This window comes from Eptatretus burgeri, chromosome 13, assembly GCF_056783735.1.
Source record: "Eptatretus burgeri isolate ZD-2024b chromosome 13, Ebu_testis_v1, whole genome shotgun sequence".
Taxonomy (NCBI): domain Eukaryota; kingdom Metazoa; phylum Chordata; class Myxini; order Myxiniformes; family Myxinidae; genus Eptatretus; species Eptatretus burgeri.
Window position 1 is genome coordinate 74518460 of NC_140973.1, and position 12399 is coordinate 74530858.

Genomic DNA, 12399 nt, shown 5'->3' on the forward strand with positions numbered 1-12399 from the left:
TTAATGTCATTTGCCGTTTATTCCGCTAGGTGGCCCCATACAATCGTTTTAACCAGTGCCTTCTCTACAACAAGCGTCATTTTGTTACCCAGTGCAAAACCGTGTTGGCCAAACTCTTTGTTGAGAAAGCACTGGTTTTAACTTCATGTTTCAGAAGGAATCGCACAAGAATGTCAGACATCACATCGGTAGTTTGGCCCGTCACGCCTTTGGCAAGCTAAAGTATGAATACGTCTTTTGATGGAAGGCTGAGAGACTTGGTGCCATTCACCTTCTAGTCGAGTTGTGTTGTATATTCATGGCTCTCCATTGCTCTGGGATATTCTGGGTTCAGGCCGTGGGCAGTTCCCATCGTTCGTTCTCTCCTCGATCTGTGTTGTAGTTATATTAAAAACTCCACGCCGTTTAATCACCGTTGGTATTGTGATTTGATTTTTGTGTTGACTTATTTGCTGCCTCTGTCTGTCTATCTGTGCCACCCCAAAACACGGAAACGCTCCTCTGAGAGAAAAGATTGTTCAGTAAAAGTTACTTCTAATTAATCCAAACCTCCAGGAAAATTATACTTTTTACAATCAGGCAAAACCATATACAGTTTTTACCCCTCAGCCTGAATTGAGCTGAAAAAGGGGTATTGTCGTCACAGGCGTTGTCCGGGCGTCCGTCCGTCTGTCAACTTTTGGTTTCCGTCAATTTCGAGGAGAACGCCTTGTCTGATTAAATCCATTTTTGCAGGGTATGTTGGGGTTGAGTAGAGGAAGGTTCCTTTCGAAAATGGGCATGCTGCGATTTTCAATGTGGCCTCCATGGCAGCCATCTTGAAATTGGTTTCTGTCGATTTCGAGGAGAACGCCTTGTCCGATTAAATCCATTTTTGCAGGGTATGTTGGGGTTGAGTAGAGGAAGGTTCCTTTCGAAAATGGGCATGCTGCGATTTTCAATGTGGCCTCCATGGCAGCCATCTTGAAATTGGTTTCCGTCGATTTCGAGGAGAACGCCTTGTCCGATTAAATCCATTTTTGCAGGGTATGTTGGGGTTGAGTAGAGGAAGGTTCCTTTCGAAAATGGGAATGCTGCGATTTTCAATGTGGCCTCCATGGCAACCATCTTGAAATTGGTTTCCGTCGATTTTGAGGAGAACGCCTTGTCTGATTTAATCCAGTTTTGCAGGGTGTTTTGGGGTTGAGTAGAGGAAGGTTACTTTCGAAAATGGGCGTGCTGCGATTTTCAGTGTGGCCGCCACGGCAGTCGTCTTGAAATTGGTTTTCGTCAATTTTGAGAACGGCTTGGCTTGTCCGATTAAATGCATTTTTGCAGTGTGTGTGTTGGAGTTGAGTAGAGGAAGGTTCCTTTCGAAAATGGGTGTGCTGCGATTTTCACTAGCCGCCACGGAAGCCATCTTGAAGTCTGATTGATTTTCGATATGACGTCCAATGTGCTCCAACTGACTGCATCATCGTGATATCACTGCTTCCTTTTACAATGCATGGGCTGAGGGGTTATGCCCGCTTTGCGGAGCTATTTTTTTATTTTCCCATATACCTCGTGTTATAATGGGGTGGGGGTAGGAGGCGAGGTTTGCGTTGTTAGCGAACATTTTATGATCACCCTGACTTAACTTACCATAACCTTCACGAAAGTTTGTCTGGCATTTCACTCAAGCAGATTGGCAGGGACTGCAAGCAGCCATCTCTCTTCAGGACGGGTCTCCCATATCTACTGCCCCTGATGTTAACCCAACCTGGGAATTCTTCCACAGAAACCCACGCTCTCTCTTATGCACAGATTCATCCCATCTCGTCTTCAATTTATCCTTCCCTTGTCCCCACCCGTGGTACACTGAACACTGTGGTGAAGCAGTTGCTCTGAAACAACTTGCCTTCTCTTCCTGGAAGGCAAATCCGACCGAAGACAATCTCAATGCATTCCAAAGTCTCTGCAACAAGTGTAGTCCACTCTCAGGAGAGCCAGAAAACAACATCTGTCCAACCTCAAGAATGAACTTTCAAACTTGTTGCCCTCCTCTAAAACCTGGTGGCGCTTTGTTATGTTTCTGATGTGTGCTTCCTTTTCCATCCCTTTCCTCTCTTCAAATGGCCTCACAGCCGACTCCACTCATGAGAAGGCTGAATGCCTCAATTTTCTGTTTGCTTCCAAATCTTGTGTCCCCAAGACCTTACTCTCAGCACCCATCCTTCCCTGTCATACCCAACTGCTCCTGGACTTGATGTCTTTTGCACCTGACAAGGTGGAGAAGGTTCTTTCAAATCCCAATTCTGACTCTGCTACTGGACTGCAAAGCATCAGTTCACGCATCCTAAAAACCTGCTCTGCTGGTCTTGCACATCCTCTCTTTGTCCCTTTCACCTTGTCACTTGCGCTAGCTCATCTTCCATCTGTTTGGAAATCCACCAATATCACTGCACTACATAAAAAGGTACAAAAGCTGATTTCCTCAACTACAGACCTATCAGCTTACTTCCAATCATCAGCAAAGTCATGGAATCAATCATTGCGGTTGATATGAAATCCCTCCTTTTCTCCAAAAACCTCATCTCAGATCACCAAGTTGGTTTCAGACCTGGTCACTCCAACTTGGACATGCTGCTTCCACTCACCCAACAATGTATGGAGGTCCTCAATGTCTGACATGAGATCAGGGCCGTCTCTCTGGACATATCTCCTACGTTTGATACTGTATGGCTCTCCTCATGGTCACATCTTTCCATCATGCTGTAAGACACCTGTGCTTTCACAGCTAGACTTAACAGTTCATGTCGTGCTTTTCCCTGGCAAGAACTCCCTTTTCAGTTGGGATTCTTTTAAAGTCAATCACTCATACATTTTGTTAGTTTGCACTATCTGAAGTCATTCTTTGGTGTGTATGTGTGTGTGTTTTACATTAGTGATTGAAGTGTCGCACGAGCAATGAATATATGTATACTAGGTGAATGCACCCGGCGCTGCCCGGGTTCTTTTTGAATGAATTTAATCTTCTATACATATGTCTGACGCGAGCACAGTATCAGTTCCCAATTGGGCCATGGCAGTCATAGGCTAAGGGGGTTGGTGAGGGGGAAGCACACCCCTTCCCCCCTCCCCCGGCCGAAGGGCCTTGCCACATAGCCTATAACCTTCCCGGGGCCCATCCCGACATTTTTTGTTTCAGTGGTTAGCTCCTATCTTTCACCTTTCAGGAGATGAGCGCGTGCAGACAAACAAACAAACAGACAAACAAAAACTTAAAATCATATGTTGGATATATTGTATATGGCGTTGGCCCCATGTCAATCGGCTGAACTTGAAAAATTAACGTTACGAAATCAGGTGATGACGTCATAATTCGGAAACCGGAAGTCGGAAGTACAATTATTTTACATCGGGACATTCCCGGGTACATGTTCTGTCAGCATGTGAAGTTTGGTGAGGATCAGTCCAGTACTTTTCACGTGCATAGGTCACAGAGAAACACACAGACACACAGACACACTTTCAAATATATATATATATATATATATATATATTTATTTATTTTAATATATATATATATATATATATATATATATATATATATATATATATATATACATATATATATATATATATTTATTTATTTATTTTAATATATATATATATATATATATATATATATATATATATATATATATATATATATATCTTATATATTATTTCCGAGTTTGTGGTTTCGTGTCGCGCTATCTTCGACTTTGTTCTGCGCTTGAGTAACGTGATATTCGGCTTACATTATCTCAAAGACCATATGAGGTGCATGGTACAAAAAAAAATGGTTCTGAAACAGTGAAATCGTATTCCACTTACTGCATTAAAGTAAAATTACTACTGATACTCTGCATCAGTTCCTTTCTCAAACACACCCACTCCAACATGTCGCGCAGAGCGCGGGTTATGCCAGTATATATATCTTCTTCTTGTTCTTTCGGCTGCTCCCGTTAGGGGTCGCCACAGCGGATCATCCGTTATGATCCGCATAATGATTTGGCACAGGTTTTTAGGCCGGATGCCCTTCCTGACGCAATCCTGGTCGCCTCTTAGGACACAGGGATATGGTACACCTATTCTAACTGGGGCATACACCGGGACCAGTACACTGGTACTCACTTCGCTGACCTCGGAAGGATGACAAGCTGAGTCAATCTCCTGGTGTGTATTAATTCAAGCGGCCAACGGGGCTTGAACTCAGGACCTTTTGGATCCCAAGCCGCTACCCTAACCACCATGCCAACACCAGGATATATATATATATATATATATATATATATATATATATATATATATATATATATATATATATATATATATATATATATATATATATATATATATATATATATATATATATATATATATACATACATACATACATACATACATACATACATACATACACACACACACACACACACACACACACACACACACACACACACACACACACACACACACACACACTACCGGTCAAAGGTTTTAGAATACCCCCATTTTTCCAGTTTTTACTGAAATTTAAGCAGTTTAATGTTTCAATGTTGTTGTTGTTGTTCGTCTTTCGGCTGCTCCCGTTAGGGGTCGTCACAGCGGATCATCCGTTATGATCCGCATAGTGATTTGGCACAGGTTTTACGACGGATGCCCTTCCTGACGCAACCCTGGTCGCCTATTACGACACAGGGATATGGATTGGGTTTCGCCATGATTCCGGGCTGCCCTACACCCTCTCATAGCACGGCCCAGTGCAGAGCTCCCGTCCTCAAGCGATCCTCCAACCCAAGCCTCCGAGTAGCCGGATCACAGGCGCACGCCACTACGCCCAGTTAGTTTAATGTTTCAATGTCCTCTGAAATTAAAGCATAGAACAAATAAACAATTGCAGATAAAAAAAAGAAATCATGGAATCGTTTTGTTGAACAAAATTTAATCTAAATTTTTGACTCATCAAAGTAGCCACCTTTTGCAGATATTACAGCCAAACATACTCGTGGCATTCTTTCTACAATGGAAATCAAATATTGTTCGGAAAGTTCTTCCCAACACTGTTGCAGAAGTTCCCACAAATGTGTTGCACTTGTGGGTTGCTTTGCTTTCACCCTTCTGTCCAGTTCATCTCAAACCAGCTCGATGGGGTTTAAGTCTGGTGACTGTACTGGCCATTCCATGATTTGAAGCCTTGCATCTTGTTCTCTTCTTCTAACGTAGTTCTGACATAGCCTGGAGGTATGTTTTGGGTCGTTATCTTGCTGTATGATGAACCCCTGACCAACTAGGCATAGACGAGAGTGTATTGCATGTCGCTGCAAAATGCTATGGTAGCCCGTTTGGTTCAGGGTCCCAGTCACTCTGTGCAAGTAGCCGACTCTGGATCCAGGAAAAGAGCCCCAGATCATCACGCCTCCTCCATGTTTGACAGTTGATTTCACACACTGAGGAACCATCCTTTCGCCGACTTGATGGCGTACAAAAACCCTGCGTGATGAACCGAAGATTTCAAATTTTGATTAATCGGTCCATGAGACCTTCTTCCCGTTTTCAGTAGTCCACTGGCGGTGCTTCATGGCCCAGGCAAGCCTCTTTTTCTTATTTTGCCATCTTCGCAATGGCTTTCTTACTGCCACTTGACCTGTCAAACCTGCAGCTCAAAGTCTTCTCTTCACAGTTGAAACGGAGACTTCCTTACTGTGACCAGTGTTAAGCTGTGCTTGAAGCTGCTGTCCTGTGAGCCATCTATCACGCAAGCTGTTGACTCTGAGAAACTTGTCTTCTCATTGTGTTGTAGCTTTGGGTCTGCCAGACCTCTTCCTGTCAGAGTTTCCTCCAGTTTCCAAGTGCCTTTTGATGGTGTCAGAAACTGTACTCACTGACACCTTGGCTTCTTTGCAATTTCTCTCAAGGAAAGACTTTTAAGGGTTTCATGGTCTGTCTGTCTTCCTTTGTGAATTGTCTTTCTCGCCATTATGGTTGCAATATACTACTTCCTGCAGTGCAATATTGTCCAAATAATGCTTCAGAGGGTGTAGCAACACAGTCTGTTTCAACACTGCTTTTATACAGACAGAGGGTTTGTAACTTATCAACAAAAGTTGGGACACCTGTCGGAATTGTTTGCATCAACTTTCAAGGCTTAATTTACTTCCACTGCTGCAGAACAGCTGCAGTTGCTAACCCATTACTTGTTTCCTAAAAAGGGCCTTTTTAAAAACTCTGAAATTTACATTATTTTTCAGTTTTTGGAAACCTAAACTTTTTCTTTTAACCTCTGGCAGTTTACCGCTTCACTTTGTACCATTTCAGGTTATTCACTGGACTTGAACTCTTTAAATTTCAGTAAAAACTGAAAAAATGGGGGTGTTCTAAAACTTCTGACCAGTCGTGTATATAAGCTCAGCATAAATAAACATGCGATACTTAAAATATACATCACGACACTTACCATTCACTGTACACTGTCTGTAAACGATATATGTTTACAACTTCCTACCACTCACTGTGCGTTGTCCGTAAAGCATAAAAACCTCCAGACACTTTTCTAATCAAACTGGCATAGAGCTGAGAAACAACAGCTCCCTCAGGGAGCAATCATGCCCATGCAAGATCACATGACGTGCCTTTGTCTTTGTCATGTGACCCTCTGTGAGCAAGTGCGAGGCAGTGCAGGCTGACTTGTGTTTGGATATTTTAATTCACGGACAGTTTTTTTTCTTCTTCATTCAATATTGGCTTCGAGATACATCAGTGTACAAAATTGCAGCTTTCTATAACATTGAGAAAGTACGAAACTTTTATGTGAGTGGGTAAATGAGTGAATGTGTCAGTGGTCGACACATGTGTTGTGTTCAGTGGGAGGGGGGAGGGGATCCATACATAGATCGTGTTACGCATACAATGGCCCGTGTCATCGCGTAGTTTAGATTTATTCTTGTAACAGAGAATTTTTCAGAATAATTTGTTTTCTAAAACATGCACTAAGGAAGCAGTGAGTGACTTTAAGTCTTTAACTTTCAGTCAGCATAGAGTAAGATTGTATTGTGTATAATGTCCTGTTTTTGAGGTGGGCCAGGTGAGGACTTAGCCAGGAAAGCACCAAAAAGCACTACGCGCTTCAAAAAGGCAATATTATGGACTGTTTAGTCGGCACACCGCCAGCCATGGTGGCAAGATTGGCTGAAGAGCCCTGGTTGAAGGTGGAACACTTTTTCTTGGGTCTGTCCCACAGGGTGGAATGGCTCAAACAAAGCCATTAGAGTGACTCGCCGTGTATGAGGACAGTCCCACAGTTGAAGAGGGCTATGATCATGTAGAGTTAATCAGTTGGAGTTGTAGCTGGGCCTTCAGAGAGGCAGCATCCCTCTCTTCATTGTCACACTTCTCCACATCGACAGGCGCACCAGCCCTGTGCTGCAGAAGCCCTGTGCAACACCAGCCTTGTGCACCGCCATCCTGCACAGGCCATACCGGCCCTAAAACCAGCTCATGCCTTGCTCAAGCCCTCGCTCATTCCCCCATTGTTTTCCGAGTCCCAGTACTTCTTAATGGTGCTATAGTGAGTTATTTCTCTTCTTGTGCATAAGTTTGCATGCCCCCTCATTCCAAATTTTGTCTGTCGACCACTTGGTTTGTCGGTTTATTGATTGTGCCTTGTCTACCCTTATCTCCATATTATTTTCCAATGAACCCATTTTGATTATAAGAGACATTTCCCCTCCTTTTGACTTCTGCATATAACCCGAGTTGGGAGCTGAGTTAAGTGAAGGAAAGAGGGTAGGATTCTCCCGTTCTTGAACTATCCAACCAGGAGGTTGGTGGGATGTATACCCAGGACATGTTCCATCAACTTATTGCACAAATGAATGGCTTATAAGGTAAAATTGATGACCATTGTAAAAAAAAAAAATGGACATAATAAATGATGGAAGATACAATGGATCATTTAATAATCTGGACAAATTCTTCTCAAAAGAGGATAATGGCCCCCACGGACATCGTGCTCGTGTGGAGGTCGCTCTGCCCCAGAGGAAAAAGACCATCTACGAGATGAAGTTCGAGGGTTTAGAGGGGGAGAAGCTAGAGGTACCCACGGTTAGGAAGCAACCTACAGGTGTTCCTCTGGCATGCCTGGGTGTGATGAGACACCAGCTGGGGAGTAGGTGCAGGCGGCCGAGCCTGAACCAGGCATTTAAATCTGCGCCGTGTGGTGTGGCAGGCCAGCCTGCACAGTGTGGGAGTGAGGTTGGACGGCCAGCGGGCGGGTCCGGACCTATGCTGGTGAGTGTGGCTTTGCCCGTCGAGGTGTGCGAGCTTGTGGTGAGGATCATACCGGGACCCGGGATATTCCAGTTGGGATTAACTCATTGCCTGGAGTCATCGACCTGTCATGTGCATGGTGGTGTTGATGGCTCAGGAGTGGATAAGAAGGAAGAGATTTGGTGGTAGATAGCTTAGAAAGAGACAGGCCATTGTGGCAGAATGTCAGATGGAGCTACAATTGGCATTTAAATGCTTTTGTTTTAAAATAGGAGCTGTGAATCATGATCAGCTGACCACTCATGACAATAGAAAAAGGTTGGAGGAGCGGGAGGCTTAAGGCCAGCAGCGGCTGAAGGAGGGGGGTAGCAGGACCAAGAACAATGGGATCTTCACACGCAGCCATATTTGGTTATGCGAGGCTGGTGGAATCAAATTTAAAGTTTTTGTTATGCAGATTTGGAGGACATGGTCACTGGGCTGTAGAATTTGGACCAGAAGAGGTTAATGTGGCCAGCCTTGTTGGAGAGTGCCTCCCTGGGAAATTGGGTATTGCCAGGCAACTGGGGAGCTGGCCTGGCAGGATTTGGATGTGGGGTCTGACTGGATGTGGTATGACCCAGGCTGTATGGGGGTCTAGTGGTGTGGAACGTTTAATAGTCCATCAGGGTGCGGGGCATCTCCAGTCCATCGGGGCTCTGTCCAAGTGAATGTCTCAGGCTGGTGGGATTGCTGGACCCTGGAGGGGATTGAGACCTCCCAGGGGCCAATGTGGTCCCTCCTGGGCACCTTTTGTGGTGCGCATTGAGAGCAACTCTGAAGAGGTGCCAGTAAAGGACCGAGGAGGTGACCGCATAGGCATGCAGCATAACAGCATCTCCCTGAGGCTTTGGGACAGCCAGCATGTGATGACCAAACATGCTGGGCTGATCGATGGATGCAGGTCCCTTTTGTGAGGACCAGGTATGAGTAGCACCACCGGACGACCCACCAGAGAGAGTATCTGTTACGTGTTACGGGGTGAAATAGAAATTATTGGGAAAGGCCCAGAGGGGTGCACATAACCTGACACAGATCATCCGCTGTAATTAATGGGCTCTCAGTTTGGGAAGAGAGCCCTGAGTTTTAATTGGCATGAGTTACAATGAAAAGAATGGCTCCAGCAGGTGTTGCCAGCATTGAATGGGCTCCCCAGTGATGAATTGGATTGTTGTTAAATTCACCTTTCCCCATCGTCACGTCTAGTCATGCTTTGCTTTTGGAGGTATGCATGCGAGTTGAGGAATTGGTATGGGTGCCGGCAAGAGTGGCCATGAGAGCCAGGCATGTGGACCAGGTGGAAAGGGTTACAATGTGATATGTGCGAAATAACGAATACCATTATTGATTGTGGTTGTTGTGCATTGTGTTGATTTAGTTTGTATGCTGGCCACGGGAGGTAGACACACACCTTTTAGCGTGTATTGCAGGTGGAGGTAAAGTTGAAGGGTAGCTGGGGGAGGGGTGGCACATTGCGTGTTAGGTTTGTGGGTAGGTATGTTGTGCGTGTCTGTTTGTGGATCAGGCTCTCAAGGAGAGCGAGGAATGTAGAGCTCTGTCGTACCTTGCTCCCAGTGGTGCCATGTGAAAATGTTCGGTCAGGATCGGATGGCCATGGGCAAGAAGACCCCTCTCAACCACAGAAGGCTACGGGAGGCCAATGGGTGTCCCCCTCCAGTGACGATACAGCCATTGAGACCCATTGTAATGCTGGGGGTGGGGTGGTTGGGAGTCTATGATTTCCCTCGAGATGGGGCTTTGTTGTTGCACTGCTACACCCCCAACACTGCATTATCGGACCTCCCCACTGCCGAGTTGAGACCGCACCTACAGGCAGTTGTGATGCAATGGCCTTGGTATTATGAATCGTGATAGTTTTTATGGTTATTATGTGTATGATTATTTGGTAATGTTGACGCGGTCATGTGGTCATGACCACGCGGTCATGTGCGACTTGATATGTGCTATGAAGTGCAGATAGCCCCTGAAATTGACTATGTAGTTTCTAAATTGGGTTTTGGGCTCAGCTGACAGCTGAAGAGGGTGACATGGTCATGCAATTACATAGGTTTTTTTGAATTGGTTAGTTAAATTATTTGAGGTAGGACGAGTTGCTTTGTGTGCTTTTGCCATCTTATATCCCTACCCTAAGGACACCATCTTAAACAGAGGGTGGCAGACAAAATTGATGAATGACTTCTTAGAAACAGAATTGTTGTACATTTAAGGAGTTTTTTTGGAATTTTTGAAACCAATGGGGATAGTATGGTAAGGAGACAGGTAAGGTAGCTGTGCTTCACCTCCCACAGCCCTCTCTAATTTAATGGATAAGATAATTAGGTGCGAGATGGTAAGTGTTAAGGCCGGAATATTGAATTCCCAATGGAGAACCTTGACAGGAGCCTAAGGTTCTGAGGAGGGGGCTGTGTTACGTGAGAGGAGGTGGGGTGGGGGTGGGGGGATCCATATAGATTGATAATATTAAGCATCGAATTAACTGTCATTGTGAAGGTTAGATTTACTCTTGTAACAGGGAATGTCAGTCATATCGAGTGTTTGTGTGCAAAAGCAGGCCAGGTCGTTAGGTTCATAAAGACGTGTCAGGCTCGATGGTCACGCAGTGTAAAGTTGCCATGAAAGTATGTGAAAGATTCAGACAGGAGGCAGGGGAGGGATGTGGGCATTGAGCCAAGTACATTTATAACAGTCAAAATGACTTTATACCGTGCACCAACGCATGAACAACCCCCAGCACGTGAGTGAAATAAACACACAGTGGGGTCAAAACAATCGAGTAAATCTCTACAACCGAGAGGAAATATCCACACAACACAAACTGTTCATTAAATTTCAGGCTCGCACGACGTCTGCATCAGCAGATGCCGTCAACCTTTCAATGACAACATGTTCACGAAGCGACAGAAGGAGCATTGAAACGTTCATGGTATATGATCGCTATGGGAGTTATAGAACAAAGGTCAAAGAGCAGAGGTCATATGGAGCTTGGAGAAGCGCTCCATTTCTTGTGTCATCCCTGTCGAGTACTGCATATATACCGAGTCAGGTTAAATAAAATAGGTTTTTATATATATATATATATATTTATCTATATACACGTGGGAACACCATTTAGTGAAAGCATGCACACACGTTGGATGCAGTACTGTGGAATATAAATAACTTGTCTCTCTATACATTACGCATGGAAGAGAACTAACAGAGCAACATGCTTGATTCCAGCAAGCTGGCATGGGATGCAGGTACAATCTCACTAAAGGTTCAGGTGGAAATTGTGGACATGTGAGTGTGAGAACAGACAAAGTAACTATAATATATATATCTATATCTATCTATCTATACATATATATATATATATATATATATATATATGTATATATATATATATGTATATATATATATATATATATATATATATATATGTATCACGTACACACACCTCTGAGAATCATAAAATCAAATAAGGAACTTAAAAGTATTTTATAAAAAAATGAACAGCAAAAAATGAGATTTAAAAAGAACTTTTAAAAAACCATCACACGAGTGACTTCACAGTAGTGAATTGCTGGCACATTCACATCGGCATTCAAGTAAAAGCGAAGTTTCAAATTTGCTGCACGTGACTCGCTCCACCACCTGTACACATGATGTTCATGATGGTGACACATTTCGGCCTGTACGCTCAATTCGGTTCGGACTGGCCGGTTGAATTGAAAAAGGTGGACAAGCTCTAAAAAATTCCACACACACAAGGAAGCTTTGGGTGCTCATAGATCTATACCCAAAAGCTGTGTGGAGGCTGGAAAATCAGGACAAAAACTTGAGATGTGTAGTGGTCGTCACTGAAGAACTGAGCTTTCCTCTTCTTTTTTTTTCTTAAAATGACTTTCACTTACATCTCTCTGGCTATTCTTACGCTTACACGGGACTTGACCCGTCTTTCACTGGGCTATGAAAACCCTCTTATGAAACCAGCAATAAATGAGTGGCATTTCGCTAGTGTCATCATAGGAGCCGCCTGTGCAAATCTCTTGACTTAAAGCTGAATTCAATCTTTCAAGTCTGTTT

At 44.0% G+C, this 12399-nt stretch overlaps 1 long non-coding RNA gene and 1 pseudogene across 1 annotated transcript in view; one reads left to right on the plus strand and one right to left on the minus strand.

Annotated features, from left to right (window-relative positions):
- Nucleotides 1-12399, plus strand: part of LOC147014793 (uncharacterized) — an 82262-nt gene that overhangs the window by 68096 nt on the left and 1767 nt on the right. The gene's annotated exons all lie outside the window — the stretch shown is intronic.
- Nucleotides 4711-4851, minus strand: LOC147014794 (signal recognition particle RNA; annotated as a pseudogene).